The sequence below is a fragment of the Geospiza fortis genome, unplaced genomic scaffold, assembly GCF_000277835.1.
Source record: "Geospiza fortis unplaced genomic scaffold, GeoFor_1.0 scaffold200, whole genome shotgun sequence".
Lineage (NCBI taxonomy): Eukaryota > Metazoa > Chordata > Aves > Passeriformes > Thraupidae > Geospiza > Geospiza fortis.
Window position 1 is genome coordinate 1966796 of NW_005054353.1, and position 15102 is coordinate 1981897.

General features: G+C 45.5%; 1 protein-coding gene across 1 annotated transcript in view; it reads right to left on the reverse strand.

Annotated features, from left to right (window-relative positions):
* NCALD (neurocalcin delta) overlaps positions 1–15102 on the reverse strand; it is a 58272-nt gene extending 43170 nt beyond the window's left edge. The window contains exon 1 of the mRNA XM_005423460.3: positions 15053–15102. The gene's annotated coding sequence lies outside the window, so the exon portion shown is untranslated. The remainder of the gene's footprint in view (positions 1–15052) is intronic.

The window sequence follows — 15102 nt, forward strand, 5'->3', positions numbered from 1 at the left end:
TAGTCTCACACATTTTGAATGTAAAAGGTACAAATATCATTTTTGCTCTTCCTCTGCAGGCCAAGATATGAGGGACACTTGCCAGAACACAAAAGAATTTTCACCCCATTCCAAACTCCCATTAAAAAAAAAAGTGTACTAAGTCTGAAAAATAAGTGCAGTCATTTGAATCACGAATTTGGCTTCGTAACCCACTGGGAGACTGAAGCAGAGCAAAACACATCTGCTAACACCCCAACTTGAGCACCACAGTTGGCAAGTGCTGCTGAAGAGAGATCTCAGACTGAAGCTGTAGAAATGTTAGAGGTTAAAACTGAAGTTTCTTGGCAGAACTGACCTTATATGGAAGCTCTGTAGGAAGTCTGCCTGCGCTGGCTTTCCAACCAGTACATAAGCTTTCATTTCTAATAGATACATGGACGTATACAGAAAGGCTGATTCAAAACCACTTGGGTAAAATCAAAGCAAATGACTCCTCTGGGGATGTGCTGGACAGAGTAAGGCAGATGTTTCCTCTTTCAGGATCATGAATTGAAATCAGAAGAGAAATCTCAGGTGGAAGGTAGTTACAGTAGGGTTCTTCCAAGCTGACTCTTGGGATGGATGTAGTTGTACATTTTCGTCAATAACCAGGGTGCATAATCTCAAAGCAGTGCAGTTACTGATGACACCAAGGTGACAGGCACCATCAGGTGGACACCAGGCTACCCCACAAGAAGAATGGGACAATCTTAGCACTGGAATAGTGCAAAGGGATGAAATTCCTTACTGTAAAATGCACCATGTGAGGGACAAGTGAGAAGAATTTATATTCTTAACTAGAAATGATGGAGCAGGAGGAAGAGCTGAAGGACTTATATAGCCACAAGATAACAGAAAATACCAATATGATGTGTCCTGCAGGACACAAGTGATGCTTTCTAATGAACCTGCTGAGACCAACCTGTTGAGTTCAGGGAGGGTGAAATACCAATGATCTTAATGAGCAGGTTTTGGAAATATGAGGGCTCACCTGGATTACTGCAGTACATGGCCAGGAAAACACGCTGAGGAAAAGGGATTTTGGCCTGCAGTGGCTGCAGAGCAGGGCTATTAAGCCAAATAAGGGAATGGAAAGCCTGTGCTCTCAGAGGAGACCAGAGGCACTTGGATGTTTAGCCTTGCTAAAGAAAGGCCAAGAGGGGATATGGTTGAAGTCTATAAATACATCAGAGGGGGTAAACACCAGGGAAGGAGAAAAGCTGTTTAAACTGAAGGACAATGCTGGCAAAAGAACAAATGGGTATAAACTAGCCATAATAAATTTTGGCTGGGAATGAGAAGCAAATCTCAAACCACTAGAGCAGCAAAGTCTGTGGAACAGCCTTCTTCAAAGATCACAAGACAAAGAGCCAAAGTCATGGGAAAATGCAATTTAAAAACTCCACAAATAGGGTCTATATGACATGGATACCTGCAGTGGACTGGGGGAGTTGAGAGGGCCCCTACTGTCCTAACTTCTGGAAGGAAACAGCATCCGAAAAAACAAGCATGCTTCTTCCAGCAGGCAGTTTTTCTGGCACAGAGGATCACCATGAGGAGAGCCAAAGGCAGTGATGTTAAGTAAACAAGTTTGTGATATCTTTATCTTCCTCTGCACTACGTAATCACCCCCCACCACACGTCAGTGATGGGCAGTGGCAGGAATGTGAGGGGAGGTTTGGGCAAGCAGAGGAACAAGTGCCAGGATGCAACAGACAGGTCAGGAAAGCTGGCCAGCTCTGTCACTTCAAGCATCAGACAGCACTGAGAGCAGCAATACATTATTGTAAAAATTTTAAATGAAATGAAGATTTACAAGTAACCTCAATAAAATTCACTACTTGTTGGGCTTAACCTTGGAGTCAAGAGGATTAGCAGGCTGTTGTCCAAATCATGAAATAGTAAGTTTTATATTTTCTTTAAAAGTGAATTACAGACGTGCCTGGTCTCTATTCAGTATTGAGTAATTCAAGCTTTCTACAAAATTTCACCTCTTTATTGTCATCCTTTTGTCTCCTCTAAGGAACACCATAATTCATTAATACTATTCTTTTCTTCTGAAGACTTCTGATGACTTCACTGAAATTACTGGGTGACAGCTGCACTACAGTGTTGACTGAACAGAGGCACAGGAATAGGGAAGAAAGGATTTTTTCATCTGTATGACTTTTTTATCAGCTGGTCATGTGCTCCTGGGCAAGCTGGGATCAGTTTTCAAGATTCCTGGGTTGGCAGAGACTCACAGGAGGATGGCACAGAACAGACTCTTATCAGGCACTTCTTGACCCTACCTGGGCTCAGAGGCACCTAAACCTCCTGGCAGCCATCCTTCTGCCCCAGGGCATGCCCAGCACTGTCTCGATTGTGACACTGAGAAGGCACCATGCTCTCTCCCAAGCCACACCATGACAGATATGGAGGAGTTCCTCTGCTTATCCGACCTTCACTCAGTTTTCAAACGTCCACCTAACAGGGAAGAACACAGGCAGCAGGGAACTCTTGTTCTAGGACACCACCTTGGACTGACCTCTTCCTTCTTCACCTATGAAAATTGCTTGCTTGGGGTTTAAAGTACAAAACAATGAATGGCACCAGGCACTTCCCTCTGCACAACAAAAGCTAGCCATGCATGCATCTGCAAGCACAGAGGGGCCACCAGAGTTCTCTGCCATCTGCTGAGCTTTCAGAGGGCAGCACCCAGCACAGTGAAACTGGCTGGAGATGAGATGGGGAGATCAACAGCTCATCATCTGAACCCTCTGCCTGCATTATAGCTGTGTCATGGGTTTCCTCAGGGCAAGAAAAACCAGCTCAGAACAGATACCACAAAACCTAACAAACCCACCTGATGCCATTGTCTCTTGGGGGTTCTGTAATGCAGTTAACTGCTGTTCCCAGGAGAACTACCAAACCTAATTACTTGTCATGACTGCCTTAGATGAAGAAGGTGCATGTTGCTGATAGTTGCCTCGTGGGAACATAGAGGAGATCTTTCTTTTGTCCATTTATAATCAAAGCAATCTTCTTTGTATATTAGATTCAATAGTTTATAATGAAATGCAATAAAGATTCCTTGAGTAAATCTCTTACTTTTCTTAATGTGTTTATCCAGTTTAATGGAGTTTCTAATTGATTGGAGGAGGAGCAGTTTCAGAAACAGTGTGCTTAAACAGATATCACAAACCATGCAATCAATAATCCAGGGTTTTTCAAGGCTAATGCCTGAATAACAAGCACATCCCACAACAGTGCCACTTCCATTTGTGCCAGACACCTGAGAAGCAGTAATCATAAACCTCTGCAATGGCTGGGAGAAAAACCTGTCATTCTATCGTCTGTGCAGACAAATTTAGCACTCTGTGAAATCTTTATCAAAATTACCCACCAGCAGAATTAGGTAACCAACTTCAAAGAGCGAGGAATGGGGAGTTATGTCCAGTTGAGCAGCGGCAATTTGGACAACACTGATTCTTCAGTGGAAAGGTTGGAGAAAAATACAAAATATGGTAAGGAACAAGAAATGCAAACACTGATGAAACACACAAATGGCTGAGTAGACTTTTATTATCAGATGAAATAACAATGCCTTAAAATAGGATCCCATTTGGGTTAAAAAATGAACAAAGTCAAGGAACTGCAGATTAGAGCCAGGTGCTTAGTGGAACTAGAAATTTAAGAACATTTTTGTTTTTATCTGATGATTCTTGGAAGAAACACTTGTGTTCATATTTCTGAAAGAAATATTTCCTGTTGTTGAGCTTTCCTTTGAAAGACATATTTCTATTTTACTACTGAGAGCAGTTGCAGAGCTATAAATGCACAGCAGGCCACGCAAGACAGATCTTTAATTATACCTCTCCTTCCGTGAATTCACTGGGAACCAATTGCTCAAGCCTAATAAGGATTAAAACATATTCAATGACTCTGAAAAACTGTCTTAATGCTAGTCTTCCCAAATCCCCTGTATTATTTGGAGCAATACAAGCACAGCAGCTCCTGTTTGCAAGTGAAAAGGGAAAACTTTACACTTTCACACAGTCATGCCCAAGTCTTGCTTTACTAAACCCCACTGTTCAAAAGTTTTCAGCCAGTATCCTCATGCTTTGCAGGACTTTGATGTAAATCTGCAGATAATATCAGAGTTCCATATGATGGCTTCCATGTAGCACTAAGTGATCTGTGACCAGACATGACTGGGAAATTCAGGGAAAGTGGAAGACACTCCATGTCTAAGAGAGGAAGTAATTAAAATAATCAAACCTACCTGAAGAGCTCCAGGCAAAGAGATAGGCAAATGTTCCCCTGGCTCTCTCAAACCCTTCTGACATTATGCTCCAAGGTCAAAAACATAAAGGTTGAATTCAACAAAACCAGAAGTACTGGGAGAAAACTGCATTCAGAAGTGTCCTTTGCTTTTGACCTCTTTCAACCCTGAAGTTTTATGAGGACAGCACCTGGACATCACTTTTCTCTTTGCAGAGTGAAATGTGAAATTCCTGACAGTGCTGTGTGGCAAAGGCAGTGCTGTACATGGGGCTTGGCAGTCCCCAGGGAGCTGAAGAGTGCATTGTGCAGTGCACAGTGCTCACTTCAGGCAAAGGAGGATTTGGGAAACAGATTTTAGGCATGAGACAGCATTAGAAAAGTGGAACATGTCGGTCTCTTGCTGAGAAGGTTAATACAGATAATAACAATTTACTTATTCTGGAGGAATGGTAGAACAGTAGTGGATACTGACCTATGCGTTTTTCACATCTTAAAAATAAATGGATTGTAAACTAGAAAATAATTAAAACTGAGCCTCACAGGGTAAAGAGTATATACTGAGAAACAACGTGAAATCAGCATCAAACCCACACTCTGTAAAGAGTCAGGTCAGCAGCGTACACGATAATATTCTTCTGTACAAAGAGAGGAGTAAAGAGCGTGGTGCTCTATGGACCAAAGGCTTTTCTTTATCCTTTCTTCCAGCCATGTTCCTCATTTCCTCCACTTTGGTCCTATTAGAACCCCACTGCTGTTTTTGACAGACTGGAGTTGCCAGCCTTTTTGTCATGCTCCAGTGGGCTGATTTCCTGGCTGGGGCAAGAGCCTGCAGCTCATGAGCTCTACCTAGACCTAGGCTTCAGAAAAAACACTTTTCTATTTTTAAGGCTCATTTTTTCCTCCCAAGGATTCTCACCTAGTTATGCACGATGACATTTACCACATCACCTGTGACTACGGAGCAAATGCATGTGGGTGCATTCCCCAGCATGGGGCCAACTGGCACAGAAATTCCCTGGTCTGTGCTATTGAACTCTGCACCCTCCTGAAAAGCGACTCTGTGCCATCTGCCCCCTGGAACAGACCAGTGGGCAGGCTGGGAAGATAGGAACTGATTGGGAGCTGGACTGGGATAGGGACTGCTCTGCAGAGAGAGAGATTTTGCCTACTGAGCTCTGGTGCTGGGGTTGCCCCCTATTTCATTTATTATTGACACAGCCAGAGACCACAGTACAGACACAGCCAATATCTCAGGAAGCTGGATAGCTTGTCACCTACTTGAATGTTAGTGTCAAAACAAGCTTGGGGGAAGTGAATGCTTACCTAGGGTGGGATATTAAGAGGGGATTATGAATTAGACCCAAAGTTCAAATCATTTGGGACATGCTCTGCTAGGGGCCTTGGGCTCAGTGATGAATTTGCTGGGGCTCTGAAGGGGTTTCAGGGCATGTGCACACCAAGGAGCTGGACTGGATGCCAAGGAGGGCCAAATGTCCCCATGGAGCTCAGCCCTTCTACCTCCAAATCCCAGCCTTGGTTGGCTTGACCCTTGCAGCCCAAATGCCAGCCTTTGTGGGCTCAGCCTCCACCTGCACTAAGCACACCTGCTGCTGGGGTTATTGCAGACTCCAGACCACAGAGAGGGCTGTGGTATGGCCAGTTCAGCTTCTCAGCACCCCACACTTGGACAGCTGCACCTGTTCAGAGGCATCTGACTCATCTGGGTCTGGCCACCTCCGGGTGTGACACCTTCACTAGGGCTCAGGGGATTCCCACAGAGGCACATGCTGCTTGTTCTGGTCAGTTCTGTGTGCATGCAGCAGTGAAGCAGCTCCTCCTCATCCTCCCACCAGGGCCACAGGAGAGCTGGCTGATCTCCAGGGAAGGCAGTGAGAATGGGATGCTCCTCTCTCTGCTCCGGCTCGGTGCTTGGGGAGCCAGCCAGCCACAGTGAAGGCGAACTGCTGAGATGTGGTGACAGGAAGCCACTGCCACCAGCATTTAATTTTTAATTCCTCTCAGGGCTTCTTTGCTACCATCCCTCCCTGTAGCCCTAGGGGAAGGCTGCTGGCACCTGTTTCTGGAGCTCACCTTGTTTGTGTCTGGCTGCATGCCTGACTGTGAGGGATAAGGGAGCCCTGGTGGGTGCTGTCAGGGAGCCCCTCCAGAGCAGCTGCTTTCCTGGGCCAGCAGTCAAGGGTGGGACACACGAGGTGCTTTGAGGGCTGGAATTGCATCCCAGCTCAGTGGGACCTGCCTGCATCACTAGTCCTGGAGCCAGGCTCCTTGGGGTTATTTTTCCAAAAGCATCCTTTCCTTCTTCTTCAAAGAAGCATCCACCAGCAAGAGATGCTTCTTTTCAAGTTGGGCTATAAAAACAGGGGACAGCAGGAGCACACTGCCCAACACTTGCCCCTGGGAAGCAAGGACTGTCAGGGAGGAATTACTGGGCTTGCCAGGGAGGAAGCAAAATTGCCTGAAATACTGAAATATGCCTCACTGCAGACACAGGGGCATGCAGCTGTCCCACTTGGCCTGAAGATCCCCTCTTCTCCCCACTCAAGTCATTCTTCTGCTTAAAATGTTATTTTGGGAAAGAAATGAATAATGGGAATAGCACTGTAAAAGCATGGGGAATTGTGCAAAAAATTCAGCAAAGCTACTATTTTTGAGAATGTCTCAAATTGGTAATTGTGGCTTGTTTTAACTCCTTCTCTCCCAGCTGCCTCCCCAACACCCTGCTTGGGGTGCCATCTGCAAGCCTGGTGGGAGTGGCATGCAGGAAGGGTGTGCTGTACTACAGGCTCTTGGAGCAACACCACAGCCTACTAATAACTGGCACATGGTGAACTAATAGTGAAATACTCTTCAATTTCTAAACAGATTCCTTGAATTGAGGCAGGGGTTTCTGCGAAGGTCCCAGTGTCTAACAAAAAGAATGAAAATCAGGCAAGCAGTCACCCTGCTAGAGCTTCTGTCACCTTCTGCCATCTCTGAAAGAATTGTATTTTTCTAATTGAAGCATCACAAACATCATGTGTCCATGGTGAGTGGAGGGGTCTGACTCTGCACAGCAGCAGAGAACCCTGCCCAGGTTCTCAGCAAAAACACCATCACTGCAAGACCTGCCAAGGCTGCATCTGCCAAGGCTGCAGATCCAGTTAAGCCGTATAAACTCATCTTTAACAAATTCACCAAGACCCCATGGAGCAGATGTGGAGGATGTTATACTGCTCTTTCATCAGCTCTCACTTTCTCTTGCCACTGGTGCAGTCAAATTGGTCAGGTCTCTTTGCAGCCCTGGTCAGGGCTGGCCTAGCTCTCCTGCCTGCAGCATCCTGCGCCAAGGGAAGGCACAGGTGACATCTGGATCTCTACTGCAGGCGGCCCTGCAGTTCCTCCTGACAGAAGCAGTCCTTCTGGGCTAAAACCTAGCAGAAGAGAGGCAAAATAGGAAACAAATGTGGGGGAACCACGGCTCTGATGGTACTGGAAGAAGAACAACCAAAGTCTGAGCTCATGTTTTCAGTTCCTAAAGCAATTTTATTTTGCCCAAGTGCTGCTGTGCGTGTTGGCCAGGACTCCCATGGATGCCATGGAGGTAGCAGCAGGGACAGGGGATGCTCTCTCATAGGCAATCTCATTTCTGAATTGTCAGAAAGAATTCTCTTTGTTTCATAAAGATGACTCTAAACACTCCCTGGATTTTCCTTTCCAAGAGCAGTATGAGAAAATAAATACCTATTTTTTGTTCAGAAAGAGTTCCTCTTTGCATTCCTTCTGACCTTCCCAAGTCCCAACACTTCTGCCTTTCATTGAGTTCTGCTTTTCAGCTTCTACCTTAATGGTGACAAAGGGGACTTCCTTAGCAGGACTCACTCAGCTCCTTCATCAGGCCCTGTCAGGAGAGGCAAAGCACAACACAAACGGTCTTTCTGCAGAAGTTCCCACTACCCAGTAACTCAGAGACCAGACAGTCCCCACAGACATCAGAGCTGTAAGTGGTTTAGTATCATGTGCCATCAAACATTACATGCCTTGCAATTCCCATTGGGGATTTTGATTAAGGAAACCCTTGAATGTGGCAAGGAAGAGCTGTGAATTCTGATAACGTTCTCAATTTTTAGCAGTAAAGTAATTGAAAATGAAGTGTGAAGTGAAATAATTGAACATGAAAGCTGTGTGCTGTGTCAAACCAGCAATAATATTCAAGTGAGAGGAGAGCGTGGTTAGACTGAAAGATGTACCCTTGGCCAGCCATAATCTTGCACACTTGTCATCCACATCAGCCTGTGAAATAAAAACACAGACCACCCTTCTGGTGGGACTGTTTCAGAAGGGTCAGAACGACTTTACATGAAAAGCCTCATACATGGTAAACAGCGATGAATAGGACGCTTGACAGACAGGTTCAGAGGACAACAGACAGTGCTTCTGCTGAGATATAATTGCTCTAATTGGACCTGGGCTTGTGAAGATGGTAAAGCTAAAGAGGACTCTGCAATCTTGCTGCCATTCTGCACAAAAGAATACTGTTGTGATAGGAAGCACACAGCAGTTGTGGAAATAATCAACAGCTTTGTGCTCACGTCCCCATGGCATCTTGGATTTGCGAGCACAACGTGAGCAGAATATTTCTTTAAAGGTTCTCAGGCTGAATTGCTTCATGAAATCTCTTTAAGTGTTATTCAGCTGAAGTTAGACACTTCATATATGGATCCATTGTGGTTTTGCAGTCCTGAGGAGATGCAGAAAGATTGTGTGAGGCATAATAAGGAAACCTTGCTGCTCTAGGAGTGAGGGAATTTGCTAAGGAAAGAAGCCAACTTTGACCTTCTTCAGCTTTAACTTCTCTTCTCTTGGGTGATAGCCTGTAAACCACCACCTGATCTGCTTGTCTAATAAAACCTCTCTACAAGTAATGTTTGGATGTCTCCAAAATCTGGTCTCTTCTATTTATAATAGTAGAACAAGCATGAAACTATTGTTCTCAAGTAGCAGGCACTGCACAAGGGTTGAGCGTGCAGTGTTCCTCCAGCCCTACTTGGAACCCAGGGCCCAGAAGAGAGAGCAGCCCTGTTAGCCACAGCTACATCACATGGCAGCTAAACAACATCACTGCATCACTGCTAACACAGGCACTCTCCCAACTGCTTCAGACAGCTCCGTTTCATGGAGCAAAAAGTCTTGTCTGGCCTCTTCTGCAGATGCCAGAGCTCCCTGCACGGGCAGATGCAGCAGTGCAAGAACATCAGCCTGCCCTGGACACATCCTGCCAGCACACACCCAGCCAGCCTTGCCAAGGGCTCTCCTTCCCCCCTCATCCCACCCCTCCTGGTCCACCATGCCCCTGTGGCTGGACAGCCTGGCTCTGGCTCGGCTGATTATTCTCTTGACAATGAAATTCAGCACACAGCTAAGAGGCTTTGTGACACATGTGGCAGGTATAAACCTGTCTCAAAGCCTTTCAGCTCCCATGTGCAGACACAGTCAGTTGAAATGCTGCCTCCTGCTCCTTTGCAGTTCCTAAGTAAATGTGCAAAAATGCAGCTGTGATGTCCAGGAACTGCTCATGTCCCACCTGTAAACCAGCACTTGCACTTCAAGCAAGGCCACTTGTCCCTAAAGAGCCAACCTGGCTTACTGCACCCTCTCTTACAGAAATGGCCATCTGCAGTGACACCCTGAAGCTCCTGTCCTATGCTCATATTGCAAATACCAGACACAGGGGGCAGGATGTCCATCACCCAAAATGTGAGTGATGGGACAGACACCTTCCCCAGCACCCAGGCAAAGTGACAGGGCTGGGTGCAGGAAGGTGGCCCTGGGCAGCCATGGGAAAAGGTCTTGATCCTCAGCTTCTGCCTCCTCCCACTGCCATCCCTGCTTTGTGCATCACAGGCTTGGTTTCACATAAGGACCTGACCAATGTCCCAACAAGGTGGTGAGAAAAAAACTGGCCATGGAGATGCTCTTCTAAAAAGTGCACGTCTCAAACAAAAGCACATGGGATTTGTCAACTGCAGCCCAGCTAAAAAACACAAGACATGTTTGTTTCCAGGTAGTATGTCTATGATAAACCACAGATTATCACAAGAATAAAAAACATAAGGATTGACATCAGTAGAGTTTTAAACAGCTAAAACTTTGCACAACACTGTGAACAGGTACTGCAAAAAATAGTGAACTACAAAAGAAGATAAACAGAGCTAAACCAAGACCCACCCTCAGCTATCTTCTGTGAAAGGAGGTGTGGCTGGGAATTTCAGGTGCTGGGCAAATTGAAACCAGCATTTCTGACCAAACTACAAGCTTCTTGGTTTTTCTGCATGTAAATCAGATCCTTACATTATCTCAGTGTCATTTTGTGGCTGAAAGCAATTCAGCAGCTATCAGCACAGCCAGTCTGAAATTCAGCCGAACAGGATCTGAGCCCTTCAGCTCGTAATGATTAGATGATTCTGTGGAAATGAATCTTATGAAAAAATGAAGTTAAGCAGAGAGCTGACAGTATGTGAAGAGCACAGAAGGGAGAGGAACTTTACAACTCAGCCTTCACATTTTCCACCTATAGGATTTCAACATTTGCTTAAGTTGTAGTAAGGGCAGCTTCTTCACAGTGCTCCCTCTGGGAAATATCACATTCAGCAATTCCTGAATTACAGTTTCTAATTATATTTTCATACTGTAATGCTGTCTGAAATGCAAATTTGATGACAGAATAATTCAATCCATATAAAATAATTACAAAATTACTGTTTCTCAACCCTCAACTCATACTCCCTGCTATTTAAGAAGATAAATTTAACAGCTGCAAAAGTACAGCCAAAACATAGTCTATTTTTTAAACTGTTATCTGACTATAGCTGTCTGTACGGATTTTGGCTCACCATAGAAGATTATTTCTAAAATATGACTACCAAAAACATTCCAGAGTTAGGATTTTTGTTGCTTTAGCTTGGAACCAACAGCCAGGTCAGCTTTTATTTTGCATTCAGAGTACCCTACATGTGGCATCTGTGTTTAATTGGAAAAACAACTGTTGGTTAAAATGCCAAATCTCTACTGCTGATCAGCTATCATTTAAACCAGTTGTTCCTAATGTTGATGCAGACATTAAATTAGCACAACGTAATGATTTTTAGGAGAGTGGGAACCAACTTCTGCAATAAGTAATTTAAGATCCTGAAACCCCATACTGAAGCATCAGTTCCCACTGACAACTGCCACCCTCTACAGAGGATTTTATTCCCCCCATGAATATTGTCTCAGCAGTAGCTAGGACCTTTAAAAAGACAGCAGAAATTGCATTCTGTTTGAAAAAATTCAAGGAGTAGTGTTCCGCACTGCAAGGGGTTTTTAGGTTTTATTATGATTCTGGCCTAAATTTAGATTGTCATTGCCCATCAACTCACCCAGATCAAGGTAGAGCACACTGAGTGTGTTATTATTATGAGGCTAGAGGCATCAACAGCTCACATCTGGTTTTGATTTCCCTGCTGTATGCAGTTGTGTGAGAAGTGACTTGAGGAGATCTCAGACGTGACTTTAGCCAAGCTCTTTCCTAAGGTGCAGTGCTCCAGTTCCTTGGGAATTGCTGCTCTGCTCTCCCTTTGCCATGGACAAGGAGGCTGGAGGAAGTGATCGTCCCTCCCTTGTGTGTGTGCAAAGGGGGTGACATTTGCAAATGACATGAAGGCTGATGGGAAGTTGGAGGGTCAGTCTAGACTCCCTAAAAGAAGGTGGAGTGTTGCCAAGCCCATGTGCATCTCACATTTTTTCTTTTTATGTCCGAGGATTTCAAGCGCAGGGAAGCTGCAGTGTCAGCTGTGGCGTCGGGCAGAAGGTGAAGGATGCAGCCACCTTCCCCTCTCGGTGGTGGGAAGGAGCCTACAGGCTGTTTACTCTTTTCTCCTGGTGGCTGCAAGCATGGCAGCTCAGAGAGGGAGGGATGCTCAGCATTACCTTGCCTGGCAGCTTCACACACTGCCAAGGTAAACCCGAGTGCTTGTCCAAAGTGTTTGCTACAGAGCTGACCAGTGACAACAAGAGCATGAAATCATCAAGCAGAGGCACACAGCCCCAGGATGACTCTCACACACCATTGCCTTCCCTCCTGAGCAGGGATCTGTGTCACCTCCAGCTGCAGACTCTGGCATTGCCTGTGAGCTGCCTGCCTGCCTGCAGCTCCTTCCCATCTCTGGGGCCAAATGGGTGGAGCCTGATGATGGGATGCCCAAAGGCCCCAAGGACTCATCCAGAGGGGACAGAGCTGTCACTGTGCCAGGCAGGACGCATCCCTGTGCAACCTCAGTGGTACTTACCTGCTTCCCCTATGACATTGCCTCTCAGACCTCTTGCAATAGCATGTACAGGACCCTTCTGCTAAAATGTGAAGCAGTTTACCATCCTTCACTCTAAGGTCAAGTTAGAGCCTTTTCAAGACTACCTTAGTATCACTAAAGAAAGATATCTCTATTCCATCTGGAGATGAGGAAGGAATTTTTAAGACATTTCTAATGAATAGCTCTTGAGCAAAAGTTGCATCAATTATTTTTCCCCTTACAGGTAGTTTCAAGGCATCAAATGCTACAGGACATTGTATTCAAGCCTAAATGAATGAGCACAAGCCTCAGCCCACACTGAGCCTCATCACTCAAGTTCAATCTGGGAGGTGACAGCAGCTACACATGGAGTCAAATCCTGCAGACGTGAGGGTGCATGACTCCTCTGGAATGGCAGGTGCCACTCAGCTCAAATCTGTCCCCACACTCCACACCTTGGTCACTCTGCAGACTTACCCTAGCAGTATAAGCTGGTGAACAAGCAGACCTCAGAGAGTGGTGGGCTGTACAAACCACCTCCCTGTCCTCCCCTGCTAGCCCATCTCTACACTCTGGGAACTCATATGCAGATGGAGGGGAATGAATGCCCTGGGCAGACACACAGCTCCCCACAGCAGCTCAGCCCAGGCAGACACAGCTCCCCACAGCAGCTCAGCCCTGGGCAGACACACAGCTCCCCACAGCAGCTCAGCCCTGGGCAGACACACAGCTCCCCACAGCAGCTCAGCCCTGGGCAGACACACAGCTCCCCACAGCAGCCCAGCCCAGGCAGGTCACCGGGCAGGGACACCCAGAGCCTGCTCACTCCCCGTGGCAAGGCTGCACATGGGGTGCCAACCCCTCCAGCGCTGCCAGGCTCCTGCAAACCTGGGTAAAGCTCACCTGTGAGGAGCCAGGAGAGATTCCCCATGCACTGGTGCAGTGGCATCAGGTGAAGAATTTAATAAAGACCATTTGAAATATTTCAGCCCCCCCCAACAATAATGTCTCAGGGCATCAGTTGAATTGGAGAGGACTGATAACACCAAATGAAATGGTTTAGACATTTCAGATGTTTCAGCATTTATCCTTGTTCTCTGCTAAGAATGCCAAATGCAGTGAAATCCAGAGCACTAAGCCATAACTTCCTCAGAGAAGTGCCTTCAGTTTTAATATCTGTCTTGGCTCTCTTTCTGAAACAATTACTTATGCTGCATTTCATAACATGAGAATAATTGTTATAGAATTTTTAAAAATCTTTTACTGCTCTGTGTTTTAAATTGTTTTGTAGCTCCCCACTGTTTGAGACCAGCAGCTGCTTTAGAGAATCATTACCATTATCGATAAACCCTTTGAACTTTGGGAGGAAGGGAACAGGAGTGTATAATTAGAGAAGATAAGAAAGATCTAACATACTTTTCCAGGAAACAACGCACATGATGCTTCAGCTGTAACCTGTTCTTAAAACAAATCTATATGTTCCCACACAAACAAACTCAGCCTGTGGCACTAAACTTCAGGAGCTCTGGGATATCCCTCCCCACAACAGCCACCTCGGAGTAAGTGCAATACAGAAAGAGACACAAACTCCCTCTTGTTTGTACAAAACGACCCAAATAGCATTTCATTTTTCAATCACTGTGGTGATTGAAAAATCATGCTGCTCATGCTGCAGTTCTTTTTTTAGCTATTCTAACTGATCTCAATCCACAACAGGAAAAAAAGAAGAGAGAGAAAGAATAAACAAGCCCTGTGTGTGTGTGCTTGTGAGCAAAAGGGTAAAAGCCTGTGCTGCAGCAACGCCGCTCTCTTGGCGTATTTCAGACAATTTTTCAGGAAGCTTTTGATTCTTTCCTCTGTAAATACCATGCAGTCAGGAGTGCCCCAGGAGAGGGGCAGAAAGCCCGGGGAGCGCGCGGGGTGCAGGGACCCGGCGTGAACAAAGATGATTTCAATGCTGAACTTTGAGAGTTGGATTTTAAGCTGTTCCTGGCTGCATTGACTGCTGGCTTCCCCCTCACTGGACACACTGGGTACAAACCCGTCTGAACCGGGCAGAATTAAAAAACAACAAATTCCAGCAGAGGTATAAAAAACACAGTGCCTAAACATCATTTCTTTTAACTCCCGAATGCATTAGCCTAGGATTACTCACGTTCATTTATATTCCTAAAGTGTCAAATGAGAGCGATATCATTTTATTCTCCTTTCATGGATCATTAATCTATATTTAACTCCGTTTTGCCGTCTACACACAGAATTAGTAACTGGAAGCCGCTTTGCATTTATCTGATAGCGCTGGATTTGTTCATCAAGGCAAACTTCCAGCCAAAACAAACAAGTGAAAAAAAATATCAGTCACTGATACAAGCTGCTTTCTATTCTATTTTTTTTAAAGGAAAATAATCCAAACCTGATGAGAACATAAAGCAAATGGTTACCTCACACTGCAGAAATGCAAGTTTTTAATAGTCCATGCTCCGGCAGCCCC